Source organism: Apteryx rowi, unplaced genomic scaffold (genome assembly GCF_003343035.1).
Source record: "Apteryx rowi isolate R43461 unplaced genomic scaffold, aptRow1 scaffold_45, whole genome shotgun sequence".
In the NCBI taxonomy this organism is placed as follows: domain Eukaryota; kingdom Metazoa; phylum Chordata; class Aves; order Apterygiformes; family Apterygidae; genus Apteryx; species Apteryx rowi.
The window spans coordinates 10,162-26,628 of record NW_020450705.1 but is presented as its reverse complement, the minus strand read 5'-3'; the positions used below and the strand labels follow the sequence as shown (position 1 = coordinate 26,628).

General features: G+C 45.5%; 1 protein-coding gene and 1 long non-coding RNA gene across 6 annotated transcripts in view; both read left to right on the top strand.

Moving 5' to 3' along the window:
- LOC112971630 overlaps positions 1-3,380 on the top strand; it is a 133,913-nt gene extending 130,533 nt beyond the window's left edge. For all 4 annotated transcript variants that reach the window (XR_003255430.1, XR_003255429.1, XR_003255428.1 and 1 more), the window contains one exon: positions 609-3,380. The gene's annotated coding sequence lies outside the window, so the exon portion shown is untranslated. The remainder of the gene's footprint in view (positions 1-608) is intronic.
- A 3,442-nt stretch (positions 3,381-6,822) lies between these two features.
- On the top strand, positions 6,823-9,703 carry LOC112971634. 2 transcript variants are annotated; one of them, XR_003255433.1, is made up of 4 exons: positions 6,823-7,145; positions 7,857-8,322; positions 8,735-8,818; positions 9,586-9,703. It is a non-coding gene; the product is annotated as an uncharacterized LOC112971634 (long non-coding RNA). The 2 variants fall into 2 exon arrangements; XR_003255432.1 differs by lacking the exon at positions 6,823-7,145 and having other exon boundaries at positions 7,155-8,322.
- Positions 9,704-16,467: the final 6,764 nt, after the last annotated feature.

Below are 16,467 nucleotides of genomic sequence, written 5' to 3'. Positions count from 1 at the left end.
TATTTGCCCATTAGGTGCCTTGCGTGCCTTGCTGTTTTCTGATGACTGTTCCCCTTTCAGTGATATTTTTCTTTGTAAACAAAGAATGTGTTCCTAAAGTTCAAGCAATGTTATCGTAAATATAGTTGATAAATGATGAAATAGTCCAAGGCAGCAAAAATGCAGAATCTGTGGCTTAAAAAGAAGGCCAATTGCTCTGCATTCAGCTGAACATAAATATTAAAAGACTGCACTGTTCAAGTATCCTAAGGTTTGACTGATTAACAAAGAAAGAAAAGAATCTTAGTTTAACAGATTTAGAGATGGTTAGTACACCAAACACTAAAGCAATGATTCTAGATGGGGGAGGGAAGAGAGAAATTTGAACAGAAATAGGATTTAGAAATGCTGTGAGATGGGTATGATTATGTCTAATGAAGACTCTGGGTTTGATTCATGGAAACTTTAAAAGAAATGTAAAAAAAACTTTTCTGTCAGATTTGGTTTGCTCTCTCACCATCATTTACGCAATGGGTATGCAGACAGGTGTGTGCTGCAGCACTGACCAAATGTGTGCCTGCAGCCTGCCTGTCCCACAGCACCAACCCTACCAATCTTCTCTCCTACAGCCCTGCACCAGCCCATGAGACCAGCTGCTTGCAAGGTGGCCAACACCTTACCTAAACTCAAACTCCACAATGAGACGCTTGCATCTTTCCATGACTTTTTCTTACAATTCTCTTCAGTGTCTTATACACAAATTGTTAATACCACAACAAAGATATTCAGCTGTATCTTACACAAGTCCCTTATTATAGAAGAGATGCTCCATGGAGGACAACACAGGAGGACACATGCATATGTTTTTACGCAGTCACGCTGTTTCTTTGTCAATGCACTTGACAGTAATGTGGCAAGAAGCCTCAAATTTAGCTGCAGTGCTATGAAATACAGCAGGCCCTTTAAAGACTTAAAAGTGCAATAGAAGATCAAGCAAAGATACCCCTGTGCTTGGAGGCAGGGGAACTGGAGACACTGCCTAAGACACACTCTTCATATTCTGATTGCTTTGCCTCAGGCTCACTGAATCATAAGTGAATTTATGAAGTCTATTTGTTTTTGCCATGCTGGAACAAGCTTTTGTAATCATTTCTAGATGCAACTCTGAAATTGTTCAGAATTGGAAGAGTGAACTACACATAAACAGCATTCATTTTCCATTACAAGCTGTGACAGTCTAGAGAGTCAGTCTTACAACACAGGTAATCTAATGAATTTTATAATATGGAGTCTGTCATTTGAGGGCCATGTCACAGCTTGTTTTGAGCAGACTGTTAAGTTAGAACTACTGCTTTTACAGCTGGAAGAACTGTTCTGTACAGGTCTCTCCAACAGCAGAAGAACTTTGCACAGAAACAAATTCTCAGTGCAGAACAGTGCAATGTAGCTGTCAATACTGACCTTTAAAAAATAAAGAATTTCTGTGCCTGAGAGTGCCCCGTAGAACTCAAGACTGTTTCTGTATGACAGATGTTTGAATTCAGTCTGTGATATCTGGATGTGTCACAAGCGTATATTTACTCTTAAACAGCCAAGAGAATTGCCACTTCAAATTTGATTGGCAAAGCAAAGACATCTGTGAACAGACTGTGTGCAGGAAATTTATTATGAATAGTGTTTCAGAAAATTGTTCTTGCACAGCTATTCAGTAATACTTGCATGCTTGTGAAAGGTCACACTATCTGATTCCTTTTCTCTTTCTCCCATGAATGAACACTCTCCATATTAGGCTCAATGAAGGCTTTGTTTTTGTCTTCAATATTTACCACAAACTTCCTGGTGATCAGAACGAGAAATCCTATCATAAAGGAGACTTATTTTCTCTGACTGCCAGTTGAGAAATATTGCTTATTGCGGGGTGGAGCTGAGAGTTTAGTGAAAGCATTTGGTTAAGTTCATAAGCTTTTTCCTCTGTAGGGCCTGATGCACATGTCCCACCAATACAGCTTTTGGAAAGATTATTCCGCTATTATGTGTAAGAAAGGGACTTTTCGCCTTTCACCTTGGAAACTTGGGCCTGTCCTATTGCATATGTTTTTCCCCATCAGGCAAGAGAAATACGGAGGCAGGTTTGGTAACTTGTCCAAGGCCAAACAGGAAAGTATCTGCTAGACACTGTGTCCCTGATAATTCAGAGAAACTCAGTGGAGAAGCACACTTGCTTACTCAAGGGAGCTATCATATGGGGACATATGGGGACTCAGAAGCAGTTTCTAATAATAATACAAGTAACATGGGCAGCTGTTCTCAGAGTCTATATTGATGTGCTGAGAAGTTTAGTTTACTGCAACTATGGACTGCATAAATAATACATACAGACAATGATAATACATTTATTTTTTGAATCTCTGACAGACTATGGATTCAGTTGGTCTGAAAAAAAAAGTATGCACAAGGAATATAATGAATTAGGTTTAACTTCCAATGACAGTTTTTGAAAAACAATCAAAACAAGAAAGGCTAGATGTTTCTCTTTTTGTGATACCTTCTCCTTCAACTGGAATTCAGGTCTTTCTAAAAGAAAAGCTGTTTTTTTACCCATCATCCCAGACATTTTTGAGTAATTTAACAGGGAAGGGCAGGCATCTACTCTACCACAGATCCAGGAAATATTTTCTAAATTATATCACAGTAGAATGAAAACCTTCCTTGAGCTGTACGGGCTAAGAGACAGGAGGTTATATATGGCATATTTTTCTGTTCTCTAATGGAAACTATTGTCTGACATCACTATGGCCATAGTTTTCTAATTGTTCAAAGTAATTGGCCCAGATTAATGCTCTCTGTTCAATTCATTTAATGTGATTTAATTTCATAACACTACTGGCTTTATCAGTAGTCAAAATAACCCCTGAAAAACCCCAGGAGGCAAAAACGCTTGTCGAGTTTAGCTGTTGAGGCTGGATGGCACTGCCTCATGAAAAATGAAGTAATTGTTTTGCAGGAAAGAACCATCAGAAAAATACTGGGTCTATCAGAATTCTTTGTCTTTCATCAAATGTGTTATTTGGTCATAAATTGGCTTTTATTTTTATGTTTATCATAAGGCTTTTTTTGTGTCTCTGATAATACGGGAGGGCGGTGAGACTCTCCTAAGCCTATGCTATAAAGTCATATACAGTTACCAGTAAAAAAAAAAACCTTATTTTTTTCACAGGTTGAATTTAGCGTTTTACATATTGCAAAGATGCACACAATTGCAAAGACATCTTCTATTTCAGCTTTGTGTTGAAAGTGTAAATGTATATGAGATCCCAAAAGTGAAACAAGATCACAGAATTGCTGAAGTGGGAGGGCACCTCTGGAGGTCTCTGATCCAGCCCTCCCTCCCCCTGCCATTCAAAGCAGGTCAACTAAAGCAGGTTGCTCAGGGCCGTGTCCAGTGGGATTTTGAAAATCTCTAAAGATGAAGACTCCACAACCACTTTGGCAACTCTTTCCCATGTCTGACCATCCTCATGGTAAAAAAGTTTTCTTATGTTTAGAATTTCCTGTATTTCAGTTTGTTCCCATTGCCTCTCACCCTGTCATGGAGTGCCAACGAGAGTCTGGCTCTGTCTTCTTTACTATCTCTCATCAGGTATTTATAAACATCGGTAAGATCCTCCTGACCTTTCTCTTCTCCAGGCTAAACAATCCCAGCTTTCTTGGTCTCTCCTCATGTGTCATATGCTCCAATCCATTAATCATCACAGTGGCCCTTCACTGGACTTGCTCCAGTATGTCCATGAAAAAATGCGTTTCTGGAACTGGAAGTAATACCTCCAGGTGTGGTCTCACTGGTACTGAAGAAGGGAAGATCTGAACGTAATGCAAGGAACACACCCAAGGTTTACACATGGGCTAGCAGCGTGTGGGGAACCTGGATAGCTCATCTGGGTTATCTCGTAGGCACTTAATGAAGTTTTCCTATAAATGCTCACACACGTGCAAAAGGTGGGGATGTACATGGTCTATGGGGCTTGGAGATGAGCAGTGGGAAGACGACAGTCGTGGTGTAGCCCCTGTCACTCACTGGGAACCAAGTTCATCCAGATAACATTGTGCATCTGTGCTACTGATAAAGAAACACTAGAGCTTGCCCCATGCAGAACCAACTCGAATATGTCAGATTTATTACTTCAGTTGCTGCTTCTTGCGAACGCAGCTATAGTTCTTCTAGGACCAGAACAATGGAACAGGTACTTGCAAGCAGCATTCAAAAGAACATGTACTAAGGGAGAGGAGCCTGATTTGCTCAGCATTCTCACCTTGCAACATGGCAAGGTGACTTTACCTTGCATGCAGTACAGGACAAAACTTTCCCAGGGCACTTCAGTAGCACTTTTTTGAAATAGGAACTTTTGGAAACAGATTGCCAAGGAACACAGTGCAACCTTGCTAATGGGATGGGCCAATTGAAAAGTCATTTGCAAATAATAATTTCCTTCTCGACAGAGATTAAGCCCAGTGAATTTCCATCCCAATGATAAAAAGGCTTTGAACTGCTGAAAAACAGCATAGAGCACAGAGTCAAAACAGGGCTTTACTTGGCTTCTAAAACACTAGGTAACATCCTAGTGTCTAAAGGAGTCCTTAGAAAAGCCAAGCATTTGCATCCAAGATAGTTTATTTCAACCCAACTCGCTGATGATAGTTTAGCTTATGCTGATTGTTTCTTAGATCTAGTAGAAGAAGAAGAAAAAAATCATATTACTTGAGCAGCAAAATTCTTATGGTAGATTTCCTATACTAAAAAAATGATGCAGGTGAACAACATTAAAAAAAAAAGGCAACCCTGAAGTCAAACACAAAGGAAGAAATTTTAAGCAGAGCCTGGCCAGCAACTGACAGTCAATTCAAAACACATACAGCATTGTCTGATAAAGCCCTAAGATGTCTACCAAACCACTCACCACTGTGACAAAACCTATTTTATTTTCTGTGCAGTCTGTAAGCATCTTACTTCAGAAATGCAAATAATGTTTTTTGTCTCTGCACTAACTTGAGATTCTTATTGCAACAAGCTTTCCACAGAACCTAGGCATAACTGCTGTGATAATGTCACTTTGAGATGGGCAGCTTGACAGAAGAAATACTTTTAAAGTGTGACAAGAGGACTCGAAGTTAGTGGAGCATAAGACACACACTTAACTTCTACAGTCCTAATTACTTTCTCCACAAACTTCCTGACAGCAGCAGGACTGCAAAACAAGGCAGTTTGTAATCAAAAAGACCAAGAATCTCACAACACTGAGAGGGACGTTGGAACTTACTATCGTCTCATTGGCTTTTCAAGACCAAAGCTAAAGTCACTTTTGATGTTTGCCTTCCCCTTGGCATACATATTTTCAGTCTGTAACTTCAGTCAGCAGAGAGCGCCATCCAGGATGTGCCCTGCACAGTTTTAGTACTGATATCCATTAAAAAAGAAGAGAAAATAATCTCTCTGCATAGACAATATTACTTTAAACAATGGCACTGGGAGCTAATTCGATGCATGGTAAGACATTTTACTACTTTATGCAGAATGTGTTTTCGAACCTAGTTTTGGTCACACCAACTGAAGTGTTTTTAGAGCAGCACTTCAGAAATGAGCTCACAGCCTGCAGTACAGCAAAACAGTCCAGACCGCAGTTTGGTGGGAGAATTTGTCATAAGCACAACAGGCAAGTCAGCAGCTGAATCCCCCCTGCCAAGGTGTGTCTTTAGATTAATCCTCCTGACTCTGCAAGAAAAAACATTTCAAGCGGGAGACAAGTAAAACGTTATACCCTGACACCTGTCCAGTACCCTGAGGAACCAGGACGACTAGCCTGCGAAGTCCCTGGATCTCAAATCCACCCCCAAACCTGGACAGAAACTGCCCCCACAACCCCCTAAGCACCCCTAAAGCCTGCCCTAAGGCCACCAGTGCCTCCAACACCCCCAAGCCCACTCCCAAATTCTGCCCCAACACCCTTAAACCACCCCCAGAGAGCACCCCGATACCACCATTGGTCCCAAACCACCCCACGTTCCTGCCCCCCGGCCCTCATGACCCCAGGCGGGCTGGATCCAGGCCCTGGTACCCGGGTGGACAGCCGGGGGGCCCCGCTCACCTGCCCGGGGAACAGCGAGGTGGGTGCCAGGCACTGTGGGGACAGAGGCACAGGCCCCTCCCCGGGGCCCCTCGCATTTACACTGCCTGTCCCAGTACGACCGACACAAGCCACTATTTGACAGCGCTTCAGTCTCACTTAATGAAGATGTAGTTTGACTGCGGACTGTAATCAGCACTGCAGCGGGTCAGTGTGCGCATGCGCATTGCGGCCTGCCAGGCGCGCTGCCGCTCTCCCTCGATTGCACCGTGCATTGCAGCCAGGCGGCTCACGCATGCGCACCGCTGCCTGCCCTGCTTTTTACTGCCCTGGCTTGATCACGCTGCAATGGTGCAGAGAGCAGGCTCACGCGTGCTTATTGCAGCTCTCTGCCTTCCTTGCCGTCTCCGGTGTTTCCGTAAGAGGTAAGGTAGGTAATCACCCATTCCCGGTGCTCAAAGACCGTCAGCATAGCCTGTCTTTGCTCGTTGATGCTCCCCGGTGTCGCCGGGAACTGCAACCTCCGAGTTGCTCCGTGGTGCTTACAACCGCGAATGCCTCTGACCATTCTCTCCGCTTCCTGGTGGGCGGGCAGAGCTGCCTCGGTGCGGCCGGGTGCAGTACCGGCGCGCGGTCACCCGGGGGCGGCAGAGAGCGCGGCCGGCTGCAGTGCCGTGCTCTGAGCACGCGGGGGCGCCCCTGCCCTCCCCTGCCCGCCCCCACACCTCCCTTGCCCCGTCGCGGGCGGCGCATGCGCAGTGACCGGAGCATCATGGCGGCGAGGCGAGAGTGAGTTTTTTCTTCTTCGCGGCTGTTCTCCTCAAATCAGCCTCCAGAAGCCCTCTAACCATCCACAAATTTTGTCCCAACGACCCCTAAACTGCGCCCCGACACCCCAGCAGACCCCAGGATTCCTCTAGACTCTGCTGCAACACTGTCACTGACTCCAGACCTTCCCCCAAACCCCATCCCAACAGCAGCAAGCTAGTACCATGAGGACGCGTTATTCTCAGTTAACACAGATGTCCCTCCAACGCGATGTATTACGTGAGTAGTTATCCACAGTATGTAATAGCAGCCTGGTTTTATTACTAATAACAGATTAATTTATAAAAGGTGTTCTCATCAATATCAGTTGTGCTGTGCGTCTCCCCCCGGCACAGTCTCACTTTACGGAAAAGGGAGTTTACAGTGATTCTTGGTGAAGAGTGGTGATGGGTGGATGCACAGATGACAAACAGATTTTTTTCGTTTCTCCTGAGCCACCTCTCACTGCCCCCTCTGACTCCCTGAACGTGGCCGATCTGGGATAACAGTGCTGTGCACAGTGCTTAAGGAGAATGCTAAGATAAAATTGCAGGCCAAGGAATAACCTAAAAAAAATAAAAGACTCGGGAAAATGTGAAGTGAACACCAAAGGACTATGGGAACCATAGTTCCCTATGGGAACCCATAGTGTAGGAAAAAGCATGGGGTTTAGGCACATCCTCAGAGGAGGAAAAGAAATATCTTACTCCAGCCTATAGGACAATGGGTACTGTTAATTACCACCTTTAATTGCCAAACATATTGTAAAAGCAGAAGGAACTAGAGATGATGCACAGCAAATTATGGAGCATATGTAAACATATGTTAGCAAACAGCAGCCCCTTCTTAAAATAGAAACAGTTTAGACTTAAGTAAATAGATGAATGGAGTTTTGATTAATGTAGAGAGCTTTTGTTGTTGTTGTTTTTGCTTTGCTTTATACTTTTGTAGGGCAATGGATTTTACTATGCCTCCATCAACAAGCGCTGGCTGGCAAAGTTATGTCATGTCCCAGCGGAGACTCTTAGGCAAGATGGAGGAGTTCAGGTATGCAGCCTGCCAGAAGAATGTTGCCCCGGAGGGGTTGCTAGCCTTGAGCTATAGGCGCTGATGCACATGGCTCGTTCTGTCAGGCACGAAGAGGTTTTCTTTGGTTGCAGAAATTTTAGCTTGGCTTTGCACTCTATAGTGGTAGTATTTTTGTATTTATAAATTGTGTTAATCCTAGGTGTTCAGAACATCAGGGAACAACTATATGCTGCCGTGAAGAACTACAGGCTCCCGCCCTCAGCCCTTTGCAAGTTATCAGGTATCAAGAGCGGCCAGGAGACTCTAAATGCGGGTGGAAAGGTACTCTGCCTGGTCCTGACGAGGAACCTTCGGCTGTAGGAAGGTCGGCCGCGTCCTTACCGGACTTGTGAGTAATAAGCCGCAATTCACGGACCAGCAAAGGAGGGGGGGGCGAATAGCGACTGGTAGCCCAGTGGCTACGGCATTGCTGTTGCTAGCAGGGCCCCAAGGTCTGTCTGAAGCCTCAGCTGCCTGTTGGGAGCTTTATTTTGGTCTGTTTACCTGGAAAAAGCGGCAAGGCCTCAAATAAGAATTTTCGTGGCTAGGTGGGTAAGCTGTGACCCCAGCTGCCTTTGCCTTGCTTTGCTGCTTAGTGTCATAACGGCGACTTGGGACCCCGGAATAAAAACTGTTACAGTGCTGAAGGGAGGACCTGCATTTGCCCAGGTTGGGAAACCATCATTAAAGCTTGCGGGGGGGGGGGCGAAGCTCCAAAAGGAGACTCTGCGGGTGACTTTGGTGGTCTGATTCATTTGCAGGCTGACGTTCTGAGGGCTGGCAACTGGAAGAGGAGCAGCTCAGCCCGTTCGGCTGATTTCGGCGATACTGTTTTAAGGAAGCGTGTAAGTACAGAAGGGGTCTGGGAGGGTTTTTACACAAGACGGGAAAGAGCAAGGAAGATTGGAGAGTGTGGAAAAACTAGGTGCCGCGGGTACTGAAGCTGTTAAGGGCTGAGAGAATTTGGGGTTAAGCATCTGAAAGGGACTAACACGCAAGGAGTAGTAAAATACCATCACTGAACACCAGGCTCCTTTCCAGCCCTCCGTCCCCCTCTGCAGCCTTCTCTTTCTGTTTCCATGCCTCTGTTCAGCTCCCCATCTACCTGTTTGCCTCCCTATTTCTCTTCTCCCCTGCTCTGTCCCCTTTCTCTGTCTGATTTTCCCTCCCTCTTTTTCCCTCGCCACCTTTCTGGCCAGCTCTCCACCCTTCTCATTCTCTTCCCATCGCTCTGACCGGCTCCCTGTCCCTCTCTTCCTGCCCCCATTCCTCTGTCCATTTCTCCCCCCTTCTCTTTTGCTGCCTGTCCCTCTGTCTGCCTCCCCTTTCCTTCTTTCCTCTCTTTATTCTTCTGTCCACCTCCGTGTCCCTCTTTTTCCCTCTTCTGCTCCCCGGTCCTCTGTGCAGCCCTCCATCCCTCTGTCTGGCCCTCGATCCCTCTCCGTCTATTCCTTTGTGCAGCGCCCTGACCCTGGGGCCGGGTGTCTCTCCTTCTCTTTCTTTCTTCATCCATCTGCCGAGCGCTCTATTCCCTCCTTTCTTCCGTTCTGCTCCCTGTCCCTATGCCCAGCTGAAGGTCTGTCATTCCTTTGTTTTTTGTCTGGTGTGGCAGGTGCCAAGAGGCGGTTGGCGCTCAGCAGAGATGATCGGCAGTACCCAGAAGGTCCCATCGATCTGCCTGGTGTTTGGGTCTTGTGAGACACCTCTGCAGTGACTCTGCGTGCTCGGCAGGCAAGTGGGTTGGAGCGTGGCGAGAGCTTTTCTGGGCTGACTGGATCCATCCGGTTCTGCTCCCTGTCCCTCTGTCCAGCTTACCATCCTTCTCTTTCTTTCCCTGTCGCTCTGTCCGGTGCCAGCAGTGACCAGCGGGTCCCATCAATCTGCCTGGTTCGGGTCATGTCGGACACCTCTGCAGTGACTCTGCATGCGGAGGCACGGGCCTATGGATGTGCAGTGGGGGAGCACTAATGGGCCAGAGATACAGTGGGGGATGCAGTGGGCAGTGAAGAGGCTCCTGGGGAAGGCGTCACGGAGGCAGAGAGCAGCAGAGGCTCCGAGTACTCAGGTGTTTAGGACAGGTGCTCGTGGTAGGGCGGTCTGGAGCTGCTGTTGTCGTCTGTCCTACTCGTCAGCTCAGTCCGCAGTTACTGCGTCTTGTCCGCCTGTGCGTAGACAGGGCTGCCGCGCAGTGCAGCTCAAGTCGTGGTCGCGGCGCTGGCATCAAGCCCACTTTTCTGTCAGGTCTGCCTTTATGCAAGCTGGTGTCCTCCCCGCATCTACAGCTCAACCGTTTTGTTGATTTAGTGCTTCCCGAGGGGCTACACTGTGCTGTTAACAGCACCACCCCCCTCCCCGCCATCGCTTCCTGGCGAAGAATGCTTTGAGTTTATCTTAGCAAGTGCAATTGTTTACGTAGCTTCTGGCTCATTTTTTTCCTCGGAGCTCCTTTCTCCTTGCTCTTCTGGTCCCTCCAAACAATATCTGCTTCTAGTATTATTAATGTTGGGCCGTAAGCCTTTCCAGAGCTGCCTTCTTTGAAGTCAGGGGGTTCAAGGGGTTCCAGGATTGTTTTTACTTTGAGGGTAAAGGTCCTTCACAAGTGATGTCTTAAGTGTGCAACTGTTTTAGGGGGAATTTTTGCTTTCGCAAGTTTCTGTTTCTTTCAGGAGCCAGCTACAAAAGTAATTTTGCTCTAGCAGAGAAATGGGGTTACATATATATGAGCAACAGCACCGTAGTACACAGTAAAACCATAATCTACAGTACTGGTAGCACGCTAATTGGAAAAACGGTAACAAATTTGTTGTTGTAGGACTGAGAATTAGTTGGTTCCCTTAAAAATCACTAAATATAATTTTTGACATATGCCAATATGCACCTGAGTCCTTCTGACTGGGTGTGCAGAACACCAAGTTCATTTTGTAAAGCGGGGCTTTCAAACTCAAAGCCTGTTCCTTTTTGCAAAGAGACCGCGTACTGCCTACAGTTTTTCCATACTTAAAAAGATGGTTCTCAGACCAGACAACTTCTTTGCAGTGATGGCTATCTAGTGCTGTTTTCCCAAGACAGGAACGCTGTAGTTGCACGTGTTTACAATTCAAGTCATCTCCTCAGTAACAAAAATCCCTTTGTCATCAACTTGATGCATGACTACGTACCATACATGTGTAGTGTTTTGCAGTGCCTGTAAGCAAGGAAGCTGGCTTCTGCTGTTTTCAGTTTATAGCTGTGTGTAAATAAATCCACTCCTCGCAGAGCCAGGCTGTGTGCAGGTGCAGTCCTCCCAGTCCCAGTGTTGTAAAGCTGCATTTAACGGAATACGGCATGTTAAAGTACAGTGTGCTGCAGGAAGCTTTTCTAGACATAACAGATTCACCTGGGCTTCTCATAGCTCTCAAAAATGTGATGTTTTATGAGTTCTGTCTCTCTGTGTATGTATATTATTCTCCATTCCATGCTTTGTATGTTGCTGATCTGTTAATCGCAGTAGCCAATAGTAGGAGGGGCCTCTATCCTCGGGGAGAGAAGTGGAGTTTCTCTTATTTGGAGGGGGAGACAGCATTAAATTGGATCCGTTTCTTGTTTTTACTCTCAGTTTGTTTATGTTTTGCACTTCTCTCTAGCTTCAGTTAGGGAAATTAATCTTAAACAAAAGTATTGCATCTTTCCCTTTTCATGTATGCGTATATGATAACCAAATAGAACAAAACTCAACAAAAGCAGTTTTGCCAAAGCAGAATGTGGCTAGCAGTATCCACAGTGTTGGAACGGATTACTTCCATGCCACTCCTGGGAGGCAAAAATAACAAACGGTTGCTATTAATAGTGACTTTGTGATTCCTGCTAGAATGTCTCCTCCTGTTTTTGTTGACTTTAAGGGTCCAATTGGTAGCATTTTTCCTTTTCTTTTTAATTTTTCAACTTATCTCATTATTCTTAATCAGTAATTTGGCAGTTCTCGATCTGTGCACATTATTGATCAATTCCATCCCTTCTTGAAAAGAAACTCACAGATTTAATAATTTAAATAAGAATTGCTACGTGTAGGTATAGATTTTTATCCTCTTTTTCTTTGTTACTTTTAAAAGAAATGCTGGGTGCAATGTATGAGTAAAATTCATGCACTGTAGGCTTAACTTTTGGAAACATTAAACACAGTGCTTAAGCTTTGTCTGTTAAATGTGTTGTGTTCTCCAATACTCATCTCTGCTGTCTTCCTTCACCGTGACTTTTATTCTGGTGCAGTCATGATATTTTAGCATTCATTATTCACTCCTCCCAGATTCCAGCTATGCTTACACCGTCAGGTGAAAATCACAAGCAACGATACTATCGTTAGGGCTAGCAGCTTCGCTGTGAGTTGCTATCCTATGTCGTCCTTACGCCATCCCTGGAACTTAATTTAAAAAGACAAGGAACTCGGTTTAAAAAGGCAATATAGCCACCACTAGGTGGTTATAATTTTGGAGGACTTTTCCCAGGCTTTAACTGTGGCTGATGAAACCATTCCATCTGAGATGACTTACACCTATGTTCATCTTTTACAAAAGCCTGAACCATTTCTTTTATGGGTGGGTTTTTATTTTGTATCTTCTCCATAATCTGCCGTACAAAGTCTCCAGGTCCTGCTGTTTCTAAAACAGTTTTTTTTGTGTCTGTAAACTAAAGGTGCTATGAATTGCTCCTCTTGGTTCTGTCGATTGCAGAGCTCTCTTCTGCCAGGGGGCATGTGGTGGTGGACAACTGTATTCCTCTGGGCTCTTCTTAGCACACTTACCTTGAGCAATGTATGTGTGATTTCAGTAACTTGCTAAATGCAGCCTTGCCCTCAAAGTCCAAGGGACAGAATTAAGGTGCAAATAAGCCATATTAAGATGCTGTTGTTGAAAGCTTTAAGGATTTTTTCTTTTCCTTTTCCTTTTTCCTTTTTTTTTTCCCCAAAGTATCTTGTTTTTCCTTTTTGGTTTATCATAATATGTACATGTCATAAATCTCTTTGAGACTGTTAAACATCTGTTTTACAATTTCACTGCTGTTTAACAAGCACCATCTACTACTAGGCTCTCAGGAATGCAGTGATCACAGAACTACATATATTTTGGTGGTTTGGCTGGGTGGGGGGAGATCAAGCAAACCCTTTGAGGCCACCTCTAAACTGTTTAATTTCATTTTGAATTTCTTCCTTTCTTTGCTTTCTCATAGGGCATCTGTCAGCTAACAAATAAAGAAGGTGGAACAGCCTATCCACACAGGAGAGCTGATATATGGTAAATATAAATACGCTAGACCTCTGGTACGTCACAGGCATTTGTTTAAATCTGTGCCTTCAGATCTATAGTTCCACATTCAGGACGTGGCATCTGCCCCGTATCCAATTTCTTTGTGTAGTGTAGAAGCCACTGTACACGTGCCAATCTCTACAGCAGGTTATTAGTGAGAATGAGAACGCTGTATTTCAACTCGTGACTGCGAAACAGGCTCCTTTATGTCCAGTTTCAGAATTATGACCTACTTCATCATTCTGCTTTGACATTATTTCTTGGCAGGAATGCTAGCGCTTTAACTGTGCAGTGGTTGAAACCAGTAATTTATAGGCCAGAGCAGTTATGCTGTGCCTTTCTTTGATATGCATTTCATCCTTGTCTCAGGCTTCTGGGAAAATAAATTGTACAGAATTGCCGAAGGTGCGCCTTTAAAATAGGCAGTAAATCTAGAAGCGTGTCTGAATTCCAAGGGGCTTGTAACTTCATATTTGTCTTCAACGTGTACTTTTCTTTCACTCTTATTCCAGGCTTGCCTCCAACAGTCAGTATTACTGTGGTGTATTGTGTTTCACCGGCAGCAATATATTCAAGAAGAACATGAGAATTCCTGCACTCCTGGAGACCACAGGATCCATGCTCTGTGCTGGTCATTTTAGGCCTGGTCATTTAGGTGCAGAGTATTCTTTCCAGTCACACGCCCTGCGTGAGCCTCTCCTTCAACTGTTTTCTCAAGGCATTGGAAATGCTTCTGATAAATACTGCAGTTTCCGAAATTTTTCACGGTGTCCTTGCTGGTATGGGATACCATGATAGCAGGGAGAGGCAGCCTACATATGTGCAAGGAACATTTTGGCACAGAGAAGTTACCTCTTTTGCCCACCTAATCTATTTGAGAGAGTTTTATTTTTGACCTGAAGACTGGGTCTTTGAGTGCCATGCACAGCATACATTGGTTTCCCCATTCTTTTCACAAGATTATCTCTGTTCTTCAGTTGTTTCTTCTGAGGGGGGGGGTTGCTGCAGGAACTGCTGGGGAGGCCCTGACAAGTAGGATGTGAAAAGGACACCTTTGATTACATCCAGCAGAAGAAGTGTAAGCCCAAGGATCAGAGTAAAGAACTGCTTGTCTAGGTCTGTTACCTAGCAACACACTGTCAGAGGTTTTTTTATGAACAATCCTACTTGATCAAGTGCCTGCTCATTCCGTGAATATTAGGGCAAAAATATGTACATTACCCATTCTTTAAAGCGAGTCCATGGCGCTGGGGTAGCCTGTGTAGTGAAGACTAAATCCCATAATAACTCCTTTTGATGTTGTTCTCTTATATGAAAGCCCTTAGAGCAGATTAAAACATTTATTGCACTCTTTTGTTTGTTGAATGGACCACAATACTAAGAAAAACCTGCAGTGAAGGAGACGTAGTAGTCGGTTTCCTTAGAGAAGGTGTCTTGTCCTGTACTTTAGGGCTTACCGTACGTTTTGTCAGACAGTGGTGAATGCCAGGTTTCCTTTTAACCAGCCCCTGGGGAGCAGAAAGTTGTGACTTGGAGGCAAAATGTTTCTTGCAGCTGGATTTGAAGAAGCTGGCTACCAATCAAAAGTAAAGACAATTCTGTGGAGTCACTGGAAGGGTTTAAAAGACCATATTTACCTTTTATAGAAGGCTATGCACTTTCATTACTAATAATTGTAGTAATCGAGCCAGGTAAATGGTACCTAGGTGATCAGGGCATTAGTCTTTTTCCACATAGTAATAGCCTTTAGGCTGTGATCACTGTTATAAAAGTCCAGCTATTTTAGAAATGGAACAAGCCTTTTTAGCTTGTTTCCTGTAGTACCACAAAAGGTGATTGGAATACTAATGTTTTCAGGCTTTAACGTGGTAGATGTTCTCTGTGCAAACATCTCTTACTGTTTAATAATAAAAACTGAGCAGTCCATCAAGAAAATAGTGCAGCTTTCTTTGGGCTGTTTATTTTGTTTAACAATCAGTAAAGGCAAGAGGTTGAAAGTCCTAAAGAAGACTGCTGCTTGTTTAATGGTGGTGGGAATTTTTTAGTGCAGCCTCTGAATATTTTTTGTCTGGGGAGTATTTTGCAACGTTCAAATGAAAGCTTTGTTAATAAAGCCTCTAGTAGAAACAACTTGAATATGAAATACAGAAACTCTGTGCCTAGCAGCAGGCCCTGTAAATAATGGTAGATCACATTAGGCAATGGCGGTGAAATATCTCCAAAGGCCAGTGCTGAAGTTGCATGTTGGCATGTAGTTATAGGATGCAAAGTCGTCACTGCAGCTGCTCTCGAAGCATTGCTCTTCCGTGTGAGCACAGAATGGATGTAACGTGGCTCGGTTCCACCTTCACTTGGTTACAAACCGGTACTGCAGCCGGGAGAATGATGTATGCGCGGTGCCCCCCCAACCCCCCCCCCTTTCCCCCGCTCGCTGCTGCCTACGGATGACGACCAGCTGGTGCAGCAGAGAGGAACCGCGCGCATGCGCAATAGTTCACAGCCACGCTCAACGCTGCCCTCAGGTGATGGCCAGTAAGTACAGCACAGAGAGTCTCGCGCATGTGCACTGACTTAACATTGCTCACCGTTGCCCTCGGGTGTCGAAAAAACAACGGCACCCAGCAGGGCTGCGCATGCGCACCGCGTCCCTATTCCCCCGTGCTCACTGCTGCCCTCGCGTGTCGAAAAGCCAGTACGGCAGCTAAATTGCAGCACCTGCGCAGTGTTGCCGCGGTGCTCACTGCTGCCTCGGGTGCCGAGCTAGCAGTACTGCCCCCCCAATAAGGCGCTCACGCGTAGTGAGTTCACAGTGCTTGCTGCCCCCCCCCCCCCCCCCCGTTGTGGAAAAAGCGGTACTGCACTCAGCGCGGGCTCACATGCGCAAGGGGTCCACCGTGGTCACTGCTGCCCTCGCATGTCACCAAAGCAGTGCAGCAGAGAGCGGGCGCGCACATGCGCAATGCTTCCTCAGTGCGCACGGCTCCCCCCCCCTCCCCCGACTGTCGGAAAAGGAGATGCGCATGCGTACTGCGTTCCGCCGCGCTCATTGCTGCCCTCGCGTGTCAAAAAAGCGGTATTGCACCCGAAAGGGGGCGCGCATGCGCACTGCGTTCCGCCGCGCTCATTGCTGTCCTCGCGTGCCGAAAAAACAGTCCCTCAGTGGACAGTAGCGGCAGTGTCCGGGGTGGGGTCCCGGGCCGGTGTTGGGGATCGCG